A 14,136-nucleotide genomic window follows, 5' to 3' on the forward strand; every position below is an offset into this window, starting at 1 on the left:
AAGCCTTAGAATAGCAAAAAAATCTTGAAAAGGAAGACTAAAGTGGAAACAATCACTCTACCCTATTTGTTTACTGTATAGCTACAGTAATCAAGATAGTGTGATATTGGTGGAGGGATAGACACATAGGTCAGTGGAAGAGAAGACAGACCACAGAAATAGACCCCCCACATATGCCCTACTGATTCTTGACAAAGTTTCAAAAGAAATTCAAAGGAGAAAGGATAGCTTTTTCAACAAATGGTTCTGGATCCCTTAGACATCCATAGGGGGGAAAAAAAGAAGAAGAATCTTAACCCAAACTTCACACCTTACACAAACGTTAACTCCAAATGGATCTCAGACTTAAGTGTAAAATGTAAAACTATATATTCTTTAGAATAAACATAGGATAAAATATTTGGGATCTAAGGCTAGGGAAAAGTGTCTTAGAATTGACACCTAAAATATGACCTGTAAAAGGAAAAATTGACAAATTGAACTTCATCAAAATAAAAAACTGTGAAAAACCATGTGAAGAGGATAAAAAGATAAGCTAAAAAGTGAGAGAAAATATTTGCAAATCACACATCTGAAAAAAGATTAATATACAGAATATATAAAGAATTGTCAAAACACAAAAGATGATCCAATTTGAAAACAAGCGAAAGACATGAACAGACATTTCACCCAAGAAGATATACAGATGGCAAATAAACACACAAAAGACGTTCAACTTCATTATCCATTAGAGAAATTAAAACCACAATAGGCTATCACTACATCATGTCAGAATGGCTAAAATAAAAAATGGTGACAACACCAAATGGTGGCAGGTATGGGAAGAAACTGAATCAGTTATACATGGCTGGTAGAATGTAAAATGGTACAGCCAATCTGGAAAACAGATTTATGGAACAGCCAATCATTTCCATAAATAAAACTAAACATACATGTAGCATACAACTCAAAAATTGTGCTCTTCAGCATTTATCCCAGAGAAAAGGAAGTTTATTTTTACACAAAAACCTGGACACAAATGTTGATAATAGCTTCATTTGTAATAGCGGCAAGCTGGAAACAACCTCAATGTACTTTAACAAATGAATGGTTAAAACAACAGTGGTGTATCCATACCATGGAATACTATTCAGTAATAAAACGTATGAACTATTCATACATGTGACATCTTGGATACATCTTCAGACAATTCTGATGAGTGAAAAAAGCCAATCTCAAAAGGTTACATATATACTATATCATTTCATTTATGTAACATTCTTGAAATGACAAAGAAATAGAGAACAGAGTAATGATTGCTAGTTGTTGTTAAAAACTACTCTGTTTCCCCGAAAATAAGACCGGATCTTATATTAATTTTTGCACCAAAAGATGCATTAGGGCTTATGTTCAGGGAATGTCATCCTGAAAAATCATGCTACGGCTTGTTTTCTGGTTAGGTCTTATTTTTGGGGAAACACAATAGGGCAGAGGATGCGAGGGGGAGGGAAGTGGGTATAGTTATAAAAGGGTAACATGAGGTATCCTCATGGTGATTGAAATATTCTATATCTTGACTGTGGTGGTGGACCCATGAATCTACACATGACAAAATTGCACAGAGCTAACTACATACATATATCTTTGTATATATAGATATACTCATAAATGAGTGCATGTAAACTAACAAAACCTAACTAGATTTCATCAATATCAATATCCGATTGTGATATGGTACTATAGTTATGCAAGATGTTACCATTGGGGGAAACTGAAGAATATATAGAATCTTTCTATATTATTTTTTATAACTTTATTTGAATAAAATATTTAAAATTTAAGAGAAGATTAGGTAAAATTAAATGACGTTAGGATAAAGATGGGACAATTCAGAGATTGAATATATCAGATATTTAAAAAGATAAGAGATTTTATGATCAAATGTATGCTCATATACTTGAAAACTTAGATAAAATGTACAATTCCCTGAAAAAAAATTAAAACTGACTAAACAGAAAACTTGAATAAACAAAATCAATAAAAAATCTGAGTTAGTAGCTAAAGATTTACTCCCACGCAAGCACAAAACCTTAGGCATGAATTACTTTATGGATGAATTTTACCAAACATTCAAGGAACATAGAATTCCAATCTTCTGTAGAGTCTACAGACAATAGAAAATGAAGAAACACTCAATTATTTTATTGAGGCTAATATAATTTTCATATAAAAATATGGGCATTTTAAGAAAGGAAAATTGAGGGCCAACCTCACTAATTAATACAAATACAAACGTCCTAAATAAAATGTTATCAATAGTATTTCAATACTTATACAAAATAATATCAATAATATTGTATTTAGGATGTTTGCATTTTAATGTCTTACAATATGCAACACATCAAAATGGCAGCGTGAGGTGAGCCTCTGTAAAGCTCCCCTGGAACTTACAACTAATTGAACCACAATAACTCCAGAAAGGACTCCATGCACAGCACACAGGCAAGACGAAGAGGACCACTACTGAATTCACCTAAAGGTGGGCGAATCACGTGAGTGGGGGTGGAGGGAAGGGAGAAGTGCGAGGATGGAGCCCCGCAGGTGCAGGACACAGACCTAGCTCAGTGCTCCGAGCTCGCTGCTTCCTGGAGCTACTGCAGCTGCAGGAGAGGGAAGAACTTGGACTGCTACGGCTCCGTTTATGGCCCACAGGGTTGAGGGGGCAGCATACAACATGGCTGAACCCAACGATCACAGTAGAGACCTCGAAGAAAAGACTCAGGGAAGAAGGCTGAAAACGTTGGTTTAAGCCCTCACTGCCGAGCAGAGAACGGAAGCCTTAGGCAGTGAGACTAGCCGCAACCTCCCTACCCTCCTAGAACTCGCCCAGCCCTCACTTGCTCGGTGCTAGAAGTGGAACAGTAACAGTGTCAGATCAAAAGAACAGAATATTTGCTGTTCTGAGAACTGTGGACCGCAGACACAGATTCGCAGCCCAGCAGGTTCTGGCAAAGGGGAGGGAGCTGTGGAAGCAGGACCGGCTGTGGTGGTGGTCACCACCATTGCTCTGGGCCACCTCTCACAAATCACCCTGCCGCTGGCCCCACCTATCTCGGTGGATCCCTGCAGGAGTAAACAGAACTGCTGAAACATACGGGCTCTGAATCTGGTGCAGGAAGAGCTTTGGAACTTCAAAAGCTCTCTGCATCCCCACATGGACACTGCGCCCTGTGACCCAAGTGAACTCTTAACAGAAAAGAAAGCCATCTCCCAGGGAATCCCCCATTGTGTGAGAAGCTGGAATAGTGCAGAGAAAGCATAGCACTACCGTGTGAGAGAGAAAAAAACGCTGCAGTAGGAGAGAAAAAAAAAACATTTTACCAACACGTAATGGAAAACAAAAGAAAGACCTCTTCCTATCAACCTGTTGCAGAAGCCACTCCTGTAGATGTCTAGGAAGAGAAATAATAAATCAGTAATTGCCATGAATAACCAAGGCAACAAGACAGCTCAGAAAGAAAGTGAAAAGTCTTCAGAAAAGGAACTTAAAGATATGGAAATATGTGACTTAAATGACAAAGAAGTCAAGATTGCAGTTCTGAAAAAACCCAACGAGATGCAAGAAAACACAGAAAGGCAGTTTAATGAACTCAGAAAACAATCAAAGAACAACATGAGCATTTTACGAAAGAGATTGAAATTTTGAAAAAGAACCAAATGGAATTTCTGGAGATTAAGAACTCAATAGAAGAAATTAAGAATGAAAAAAACAGTTTAGGTAGTGGACTTGACCAGATGGAGGAAAAAATCAGTAACATCGAAGACAGAATCCTGGAAATTACACAGATGGAAGAAGAAAGAGACTTGAGACATAAAAGAAATGAAAGAACTCTACAAGAACTTTCTGACTCCATCAGAAAGAGCAATATAAGAATAATGGCATACCAGAAGGAGAAGAAAGAGAGAAGGGAACAGAGAATATATTCAAACAAATTGTTGATGAGAACTTCCCAAACTTGAGGACAGAACTGGATCCTCGAATCCAAGAAGCAAATAGAACACCTAATTACCTCAATCCCAACAGGCCTTCTCCAAGGCACATTGTATTGAAGCAGTCCAAAATCAACCACAAAGAAAGAATCCTCAAGGCAGCCAGGGAAAAGAAGACGGTAACCTACAAAGGAAAGCCCATTAGATTATCATCAGATTTTTCAGCAGACACTCTACAAGCCAGGAGGGATTGGAAACAAATATTCAAACTATTGAAAGAGAGAAAATATGACCAAGAATAATATATCCAGCAAAGATATCCTTCAGATATGCAGGAAGAATAAAGACCTTTCCAGACATACAGAAGATGAGGGAATTTTGAGGGAATTTTAAAGATATCCTTTAGATATGAAGGAGGAATAAAGACCTTTCCAGACATCCAGAACCTGCGGGAATTTTCTAATACACGATGTGCACTATAAGAAATAATAAAGAAGGCTATTTGACCACCATCAACAGGGACAATTTGTTGTCCCAAAACATAAAAAGGGGGAGAGTAAAGGCTTGAACCGGAATATGGGAATGGAGAAAGAAAGCATGGTGAAGAAAATGAAATACTCTAAATATCAAAATTTCTTTTACATAAACTTAAACGTAAACACTCAAAAAAAAATCCAGAACTGTAATATATACTGCAATAAAACAAGAAACAGAGGGAAACATCATAGAATACCACCACACAGAAATAATAGACAACAACAGAAAGGCAAAGAAACAATGGAGACACAGCCTTACCAGAAAACTAAAGATAGAATGACAGAAAATTCTCACATATCAATAATAACCCTAAATGTAAACGGACTGAACTCACCAATAAAAAGGCACAGAGTAGCAGATTGAATCAAAAAACTAAACCCAACCATATGCTGTGCCCAAGAGACACATCTCAGCTACAAGGACAAGCATAGACTCAAAGTGAAAGAGTGGAAATTGACACTCCAAGCAAATGGTATCCAGAGAAAATCAGGTGTAATCATATTGATAGCAAATGAAACAGACTTCAGGGTGAAAGAGATAACAAGAGACAAAGATGGACATTTCATATTGGTAAAGGGGACTATACAACAAGAAGACATAACAGTCATCAATATTTATGCCCCCAATCAAGGAGCACCAAAATATACTAAGCAACTACTATCAGAACTAAAGGGAGAAATTTACCAAAACACAATTATACTAGGGGACTTAAATACATCATTGACAGCTATGGATAGGTCATCCAAACAGAAAATAAATAACTAAATAGCAGCCCTAAATGACACATTAGATGAAATGGACATAATTGACATATATAGAGCACTTCATCCTAAAACATCAGACTATACATTCTTTTCGAGTGTACATGGAACATTCTCAAGGATAGACCATATATTGGGACATAAAATCTGCCGCAGCAAATTGAAGAAGATTGAAATCATACAAAGCATATTCTCTGATCATAAGGCTTTGAAATTGGATATTAACTGCAAAAAGAAAGCAGGAAAAAACAGAAATACTTGGAGATTTAACAACATACTTTTAAAGAATGACTGGGTCAAAGAAGAAATTAGAGGAGAGCTCAAAAGATACATAGAAACTAATGACAACGAAAATACATTCTACCAAAATTTTTGAAATGCAGCAAAATCAGTTTTAAGAGGGAAATTTATATCATTACAGGCCTATCTCAAGAAACAAGAAAAATCCCAAACAAATAACCTCATGTTACACCTTAAAGAAATAGAAAAAGAAGAACAAGTGAAACCCAAGGTCAGCAGAAGAAAGGAAATACCAAAAATCAGAGCAGAACTAAATGAAATAGAAAACAAAAAGACAATAGAAAAAATTAATGTGACAAAGAGTTGGTTCTTTGAAAAGATTAACAAAATCGACAAACCCTTGGCTAGACTCACAAAGATAAAAAGAGAGAACACAATAATTAATAAAATCTGAAACGAAAAAGGGGAAGTTATCACGGACACCACAGAAATACAAAGGATCATCCAAGAATACTATGAAGGACTATATGCCACCAAATTTAATAAGCTAGAAGAAATGGACAAGTTCTTAAGGACATATAGTCTTCCTAGGCTGAACCATGAAGAACTGAAGAATCTAAACAGACTGATCACCAGTAACGAAATTGAATCAGTTATCCAAACCTTCCCAAAAGCAAAAGTCCAGGACCAGATGGCTTCACTAGTGAATTCTACCAAACCTTCAAAGAGGATCTAAAGTAATCCTGCTCAAACTCTTCCAAAAAATTGAAGAAGAGACAGTACTCCCTAACTCATTTCATGAGGCCAACATTACCCTGATACCAAAACCTGGTAAGGACAACACAAAAAAAGAAAATTACAGACCAATATCTCTGTTGAATACAGATGCAAAAATCCTAAACAAAATTCTAGCAAATCGAACACAACAATACATTAAAAGATGATTCATCTCGACCAAGTGGGATTCATCCCCGGGGCACAAGGATGGTTCAACATTCGCAAATCCATCAATGTGATACATCACATTAACAAAATAAAGGATAAAAACCAAATGATTATATCAATTGATGCAGAAAAAACATTTGACAAGATACAACATCCATTTACGATTAAAACACTTAATAAAATAGGTATAGAAGGAAAATATCTTAACATAATAAAGGCCATATATGACAAGCCCTCAGCTAATCTCATAATTAATGGTGAAAAACTGAAGCCCTTTGCTCTATGTTCAGGAACAAAACAGGGCTATCCCCTATCACCTCTGCTTTACAACATAGTGTTGGAAGTCCTTGCCAGAGCAATTAGGCAAGAGAAAGAAATAAAAGGCATCCAAATTGGGAATGAAGAAGTTAAATTATCACTCTTTGCAGATGACATGATGCTATATATAGAAAACCCTAAAGACTCCACCAAAAAGCTATTAGAAAAAATCAACGAATACAGTAAAGTTGCTGGCTACAAAATCAATGTACAAAAGTCCATTGCATTCCTATATACTAACAATGAAATCTCAGAAAAAGAAATACAAAAAACAATTCCCTTTGCAATTGCAGCAAGAAGAATAAAATACCTAGGAATAAACTTAACCAAGGATGTGAAGGACCTATATGCTGAAAACTATAAGACATTTTTGAAAGAAAGTGAAGAATACAGAAAGAAATGGAAAGACATTTCGTGCTCATGGATTGGAAGAATCAACATAGTTAAAATGGCCATATTACCCAAAGCAATATACAGATTTAATGCAATCCCCATCAAAATCCCAATGGCATTTTTTAAAAGAAATAGAACTAAATATCATCAGATTTGTTTGGAACCACAAAAGACCCCGAATAGCCAAAGCAATCTTAAGAAAAAAGAACAATACTGGAGGTATCACACTCCCTGAAGTTAGCTTGTACTACAGGGCTACTATAATCAAAACAGCATGGTATTGGCAGAAAAACAGACACATAGACCAATGGAATAGAATTCAGATCCCAGATATAAAACCACATAAATATGGACAGATAATTTTTGACAAAGACGCTATAAACATACAATGGAGGAGAGACAGCTTCTTTAATAAATGGTGCTGAGAGAATTGGATAGCAATGTGCAAAAGAATGAAACTGGACTGCTATCTGTCACCATGTACCAAAATTAATTCTAAATGAATCAAAGAGTTAAGCATAGGACCTGACACAATAAATTGCATAGAAGAAAACATAGGTACTAAACTTATTGACCTTGGGTTCAAAGAGCATTTTATGTATTTGATTCCAATGGCAGTGGAAGTAAAAGCTAAAATATACGATTGGGACTATATGAAACTTAAAAGCTTCTGCACAGTAAAAGAAACCATCGACAAAATAAAAAGGCAACCAATTGAATGGGAGAAGTTTTTCGTAAACAGTGTCTCCTATAAGGGGCTAATATCCAAAATATACAAGGAACTCATGAAACTCAACAACAAAAAAACAACCCAATTGAAAAATGGGCAGACGACCTGAAGAGACATTTTCCCAAAGAGGACATACAAATGGCAAATGGACTAATGAAAAAATGCTCAACATCACTTATCATCAGAGAAATGCAAATAAAAACCACAATGAGATATCACCTCACTCCAGTCAGAATGGCTATCATTAACAAGACAAATAGTAACAAATGTTCGAGAGGCTGTGGAGAAAAAGGAACACTCATACACTGTTGGTGGGAAGGCAGACTGGTGCCTCTGTTATGGAAGGCAGTGTGGAGGTTCGTCAAAAAATTACGAATAGAATTACCATATGACCCAGCAAGCCCTCTCCTGGGTATCTACCCAAAAAATCTGAAAACATTTATACATCAATACATGTGTGCTCCACTGTTCATTGCAGCTTTGTTTACGGTGGCCAAGACATGGAAACAACTAAAATGTCCTTCGATAGACTAATGGATAAAAAAGTTGTGGTATACATACACAATGGAATACTATTCAGCTGTAAAAAAGATCAAATGGGATCATTTGTGACAACATGGATGGATCTTGAGATTATAATGCTAAGCGAAATAAGTCAGACAGAAAAAGCAGAGAACCGTATGATTTCACTGATATGTGGTATATAAACCAAAAACAAGAAAAGCACAAGACAAACAAATGAGAAACAAAAACTCATAGACACAGACAATAGTGTAGTGGTTACCAGAGGGTAAGGAGGTAGGGGGGTGGGAGATGAGGGAAAGGGGGATCAAACATATGGTGATGGAAGGAGAACTGACTCTGGGTGGTGAACACACAATGGGATTTATAGATCATGTAATACAGAATTGTACACCTGAAATCTACGTAATTTTACTAACAAATTTAACCCCAATAAATTTAAAAAATAAATAAATAAATATGCAACACAATCAGGTTAGTTTTAACTCAGGGATAAAAGTGCAAGTAGTAAAGTGAATAAGTAGGACTCATAGGGTTTAATCAGAAAACAACTTTGATTCCCCTGTTGCTAATTTAAGTCCATTCTGGGATTGGGTCTTTTCTCTTACATCAAAACTAACAGAGGTCCATGACTCTTGTGTATTTTGGTCATGTTTTGTCACAGAAGAATCTCAGTTTAATTAAAGTATCAATAATAAACTTTTACTATTTCTTTAAAGTTATGTGTTCTTCAGTCTTTCATCTTAGACCTAGTGTGGGCTGAGTAGCTGAAGTAAGAAAGAGGATGTGGCCAGTATCTTGTCACTTTCTCCACAGAATGCTTCTAACCCTTCTCTGCTACATTGTTTATGCGGGTTTATGATCTCTCTAGACTTGCACCACAAGAGGGGATAGGTGAGAAGAGAAAGATGTTCTATCTCGATTGATACTTCCATGAACCAGCATCAACATTGCCTTAGCCTAGCTGATGTTTTGAACCAATTTATTTTTTTATAGTGTACTGTTATGGACTTTTTTGAGACCTTCCTGTCCTTCATATTCTTAAACAGAGTCAACAACAAATGTACTGTGTCTCCTGAGATTTGAGTGACAACATATCCAACCTTCAAGTGGTTCTACTGAAGCTCCTTTCCCGAGGCTTAAAGTGGATGTGAATCCTGCTCCCAAGCCCTTCCGCTAGGAGGAATTTAGATGCACAAAACGCCTACATCTTTCTTCCAATTCCTCTCCTCATTTCCAGTCCTTTTCTTGACCTCTCCAGCTTCTTTTAGATGTGGGGATTGGTGGTTAGCTACAGGGTCACAAAACCAGTTTCAACTATCTTCTTTACAAGACCATCCTGGTGGTCTCACACCTCACATTGGAATGTGTTGTTTATTGTCTTGGGGCTTCAGCCAAACTGAGACTGAAATAGTTCCGTTTTAAAATCTTGTTTTACAAGGTTGGCTTAACATTAGGAAAATCCATTAATGTAATTCAACACAATAAACAAAGGAAAAAATGTGTTATATTCCCAATAGAAGCAGAAGAATCATTTGGTAGAATTCAGTATTCATTTATGACTTAGAAATCTCTTATAAACAAGCAATACAAAAGAATTTCTTAAACTGATTAAAAGTATCTATCAAAAACTTCCATAGTAAATATCACACTTAATGGTTTAATGCTAACAGCCATATTTTAAAAATAAGGATCAAGACAAGGATACTGTTATCTTTACTTCATTTCAGTATTTCACTGGAGTCTGTCCAGCATGGTAAGATAAGAATATTTTTTAAAGAGTAAAACTTATTAGAATAAAAAAGTAAGGACTAAAAAATGCCAGTATGTATAGACTATAATTGTCTATACAGAAGATGCAAGAAAACCTATAGAAAATTATTAGAATTGATAAGAAAGTTCAGCAAATTTGCTAAAGATAAGATCAATGTATTAAAATCTGTTGTATTTCTATCCACCAGTAACAAAGTTAGAAAATGTAATTTTAAAAAAAATGCCAGTTTCAACAGCAATTTAAAAAGATACCCAGGAATAGATCTAACAAAAGATGTACATGACATTTATGGAGAAAACTATAAACTGTTATTGTAAGACATTAAGGAAAATCTTAGGAAATGGTGAGAAATACCATATTTGTGAAGAAGACTAAATGATCATAAATATGTTAATTGTCCTAAAATCAACCTAAGAATTCAACACAATCCTAATCAGAAGACATTCATAGGAATAATAATCCCAAATTTTATTTTAGAGTGGGGGAAATGTGAAAAGAGACATATAAGAACTTCCATTGCTTTAAAATATTTTGTTTCTTAATCTAGGTAGTGGATCCCCATGTATTCATTATATTCATTTTTGTATTTCGGAAATATTAAGTTTAGGGAAAGAGTGCTGAGTACACAACTTTGGCATTATACTGGTGCCTACAAGCTAGTCTCGTAAAGTGACAGTTAATTTGGTATGGATTCATATCTACGTGCGTTTGCACACTGGATTCTGTATCCATAACTCCTGTATAACTCAAAGCACGTATTTTATGCTCTTAAACCCTTAGTTTCCACATCTATGAAATGTGGTTTTCATAAGCAATTTAAAAATTAAAAAAAATCTAAAGAAGAGGATAAAGTATGCTATCAGTAAATTTTAGTTTATTTCTCTATATGGGGAGATTGTCAATCTAGTTCAGATGGTAAAGCATCTGGGATTGATAGTACCCTTTGAGAAACTCCATGAAATTCTAACATATACAACTCAGTCTTGTGAACTAGGAGCAATTTTACTCAAAGTAAATATGGCATATGTTTGCAATATACAACCACAACCAACATGTGAATAAAAAGAGTTTCTAAATTACTTCACTAGTCTGCATTTGCTGCCACTTCAATAATTTTGTCATCTGCTAGCACTCCCAGCAGCCAGTATGAGAAAAATTTATGGATGGAATTATAAAATTGAGAAATTTCCATCTATTTGTCTAACTTTTCTCCTCTGTGAATTGAAGGAAGAACACCAATATTGGAGTCTACTTGGAAAACCCTCAATTAGTCTTATGGAAGAAAAAAATCCCTGGGGTGCAAAGTAAACAGAATATTGAAGTGGAAATCCTAGTGGCTCTGCTCAGCAGAATGAAAACATTTTCAAACACTCCTATCAATTTAATCAACATAGCAAATCTTTCTTTAAAAGGTTTCTGACTTATTGGTGAGAACTTCTTTATGATCAGGTACTAGGTCAAACATTCACTTCAGTAAAACACAGAACTGCTGTTTTAAATCCAATCAGAAACTGTTTGAAATATTTACATCCTCTAAATTTGAAATGGCATATCCACAGCTCTCATTCAAATAGTGAGTTGTATCATGTGGGAATCAGAAAAACTACTCCTTAAAATGGGAATTCTTGGGCAGTCTAGATATTGTTGTATGTATGTGGATCTGTATATATTTATATATATATATGTATGTATATATTTATATATATGTATGTATATATTTATATATATGTATATATATATTTATATATATGTATATATAAATTAACTTAAATATATATATTGTAAATGATCCTTGTAAATGAAGACTTGCTGGTGCCTAGACTTTCCCATTATGACTTGAGAGGTACATTCCCGTTTCCTTCATGGACTGACCAGGTCCTATTGACACAAGAACAGACAGTCCTATTTTCCAAGGATGTTCAGAAAGTTATTGATTGATTAAATTCAATAGTATTTACTAAAGTCCTACTAGGTTAAATCACTGTTTTAAATACTGGAGGTACAGGAGTAAACAAAATAAACAAAGTTGATTAATGGATGTGTAGTTTAGTGTTAGTTAGTGGTAAGTGTTTTGAAATGAAAATTATCCGTGTATGAGAATAGAATAATGGGTAATGTCATTTAAGAGAGAGTGGTCAAAAGACCTCAACAAGGTGACATTTGAGCAGAGACCTGAATGTAGTGAGTGAGTCATATGAATATATTGGGGAAGACTGTCCCTAAGAAAGGAGGGAATGTCAAGTGCAAAAGCCACAAGGTGGGAGCATATTTGTTATGCTCGAGGAGGAGCAGGATGCCTGTGTGTGGTTTGAGTTTAGCGAAAAAGAGATCTAGTAGCAGGAAATGAGGTCAGAAAAATAGCCACAGGCCATAAAGTGAAGGGCCTTTTAGGCCTCAAATAAGAGGCCTTTATTCTATGTGTGATGGGAAATGACTGCAAGGTTTTGAACATGGGAATGACATATACTGACATATTTATAAGGGTCATCCTGAAAACTCTAGGAGAATGAAGTGTAGAGAGATTAGAGTGAAAGGTGGGAGGCTACTGCAGTAATCCAAGTGAGAGGTCATGGTGGCTGTGCCCTGGAATGTATAGGTGGTAGTGGTGAGTTGAGTGAGTACCTATCTTAGTCTGTTCAGGCTGCTGTAACAGGTTACCAGAGACTGGTGGCTTATAAACAACAGAAATTTATTTATTTTATTTATTTATTTATTTATTTATTTTTTAAGTGTAAATTTTTTTAAATTAATTAATTTATTTATTTATTAGTTTCAGGTGTACAAGACAAGGTAATACTTAGACGTTCATCATTTATATCCCTCACACTGTGAACCCCCCTCCCCCCATCCACTATCCCTCCGACCTCACACTGAACCATCACATTATATATATAAAATTATAGTTGGCATTCATTAATGTTTGGCTTCTGGTGTACAATGTCATGATCAGGTATCCACAGTATCCCTGAGGTGGTCTCCCAAATAGGACGCATGTCCATCGGATACCCAACAAAATCTTTACAACATTATTGAATACCTTCCCCAAATTAATTTTCAAAAAAACCCTGAGGCCATCTTGTGGTTACCAGCTGCTTCCAAATCCCTTCACCTTTCCCCTTATCCCCAACCCCCCCCCCACACCCATCTAACAACTCTCGGTTTTTTCTTTGAGTCCCCAAAACTGTTTCTGATTAGTTCATTCACATAGTCTTTTCTTTAGATTCCATATATAAGTGAGATCATATGGTACTTGTCTTTCTCTTTCTGACTTATTTCACTTAACATAATGTTCTCTAGATCCATCCATGTTGCTGCAAATGATAAGATTTCTTTCTTCTTTATGGCTGCGTAATACTCCATTGTATAAATGTACCACAGCTTCTTAATCCAGTCATCTACCGATGGGCATTTCGGTTGTTTCCATATCTTGGCTATTGTGTAAAGTGCTGCAATAAACATAGGAGTGCATACAGATTTTTGAATTGGAGTTTTGGATTTCTCCGGGTAGATGCCTAGGAGTGGAATTACTGGATCATAGGGTAGTTCCATTTTCAGATTCCTGAGATACCTCCATACTGTTTTCCATAGTGGCTGCACTAATCTGCAATCCCACCAACAGTGCACTAGCGTTCCCTTTTCTCCACATCCACGCCAGCATTTGTTGTTTGTTGATTTATTGATGATAGCCATTTTGACTGGAGTGAGGTGGTATCTCATTGTGGTTTTTATTTGCATAACAACAGAAATTTATTTGTCACAGTTCTGGAGGCTGGAAAGTCCAAGATCAAGGTATTGGCAGATTTGGTGTCTGATGAGGGCCCACTTCCTATTTCATAGACAGCTGTCTTCTTGCTGTGTCCTCACATGACAAGGGGCAAGAGAACTCTCTGGGATCTCTTTTTATAAGTGAACTGATCCCATTCTTGTAGGTTCTTACCTTATGATAC

Source organism: Rhinolophus hipposideros (genome assembly GCF_964194185.1).
Source record: "Rhinolophus hipposideros genome assembly, chromosome: X".
NCBI lineage: Eukaryota > Metazoa > Chordata > Mammalia > Chiroptera > Rhinolophidae > Rhinolophus > Rhinolophus hipposideros.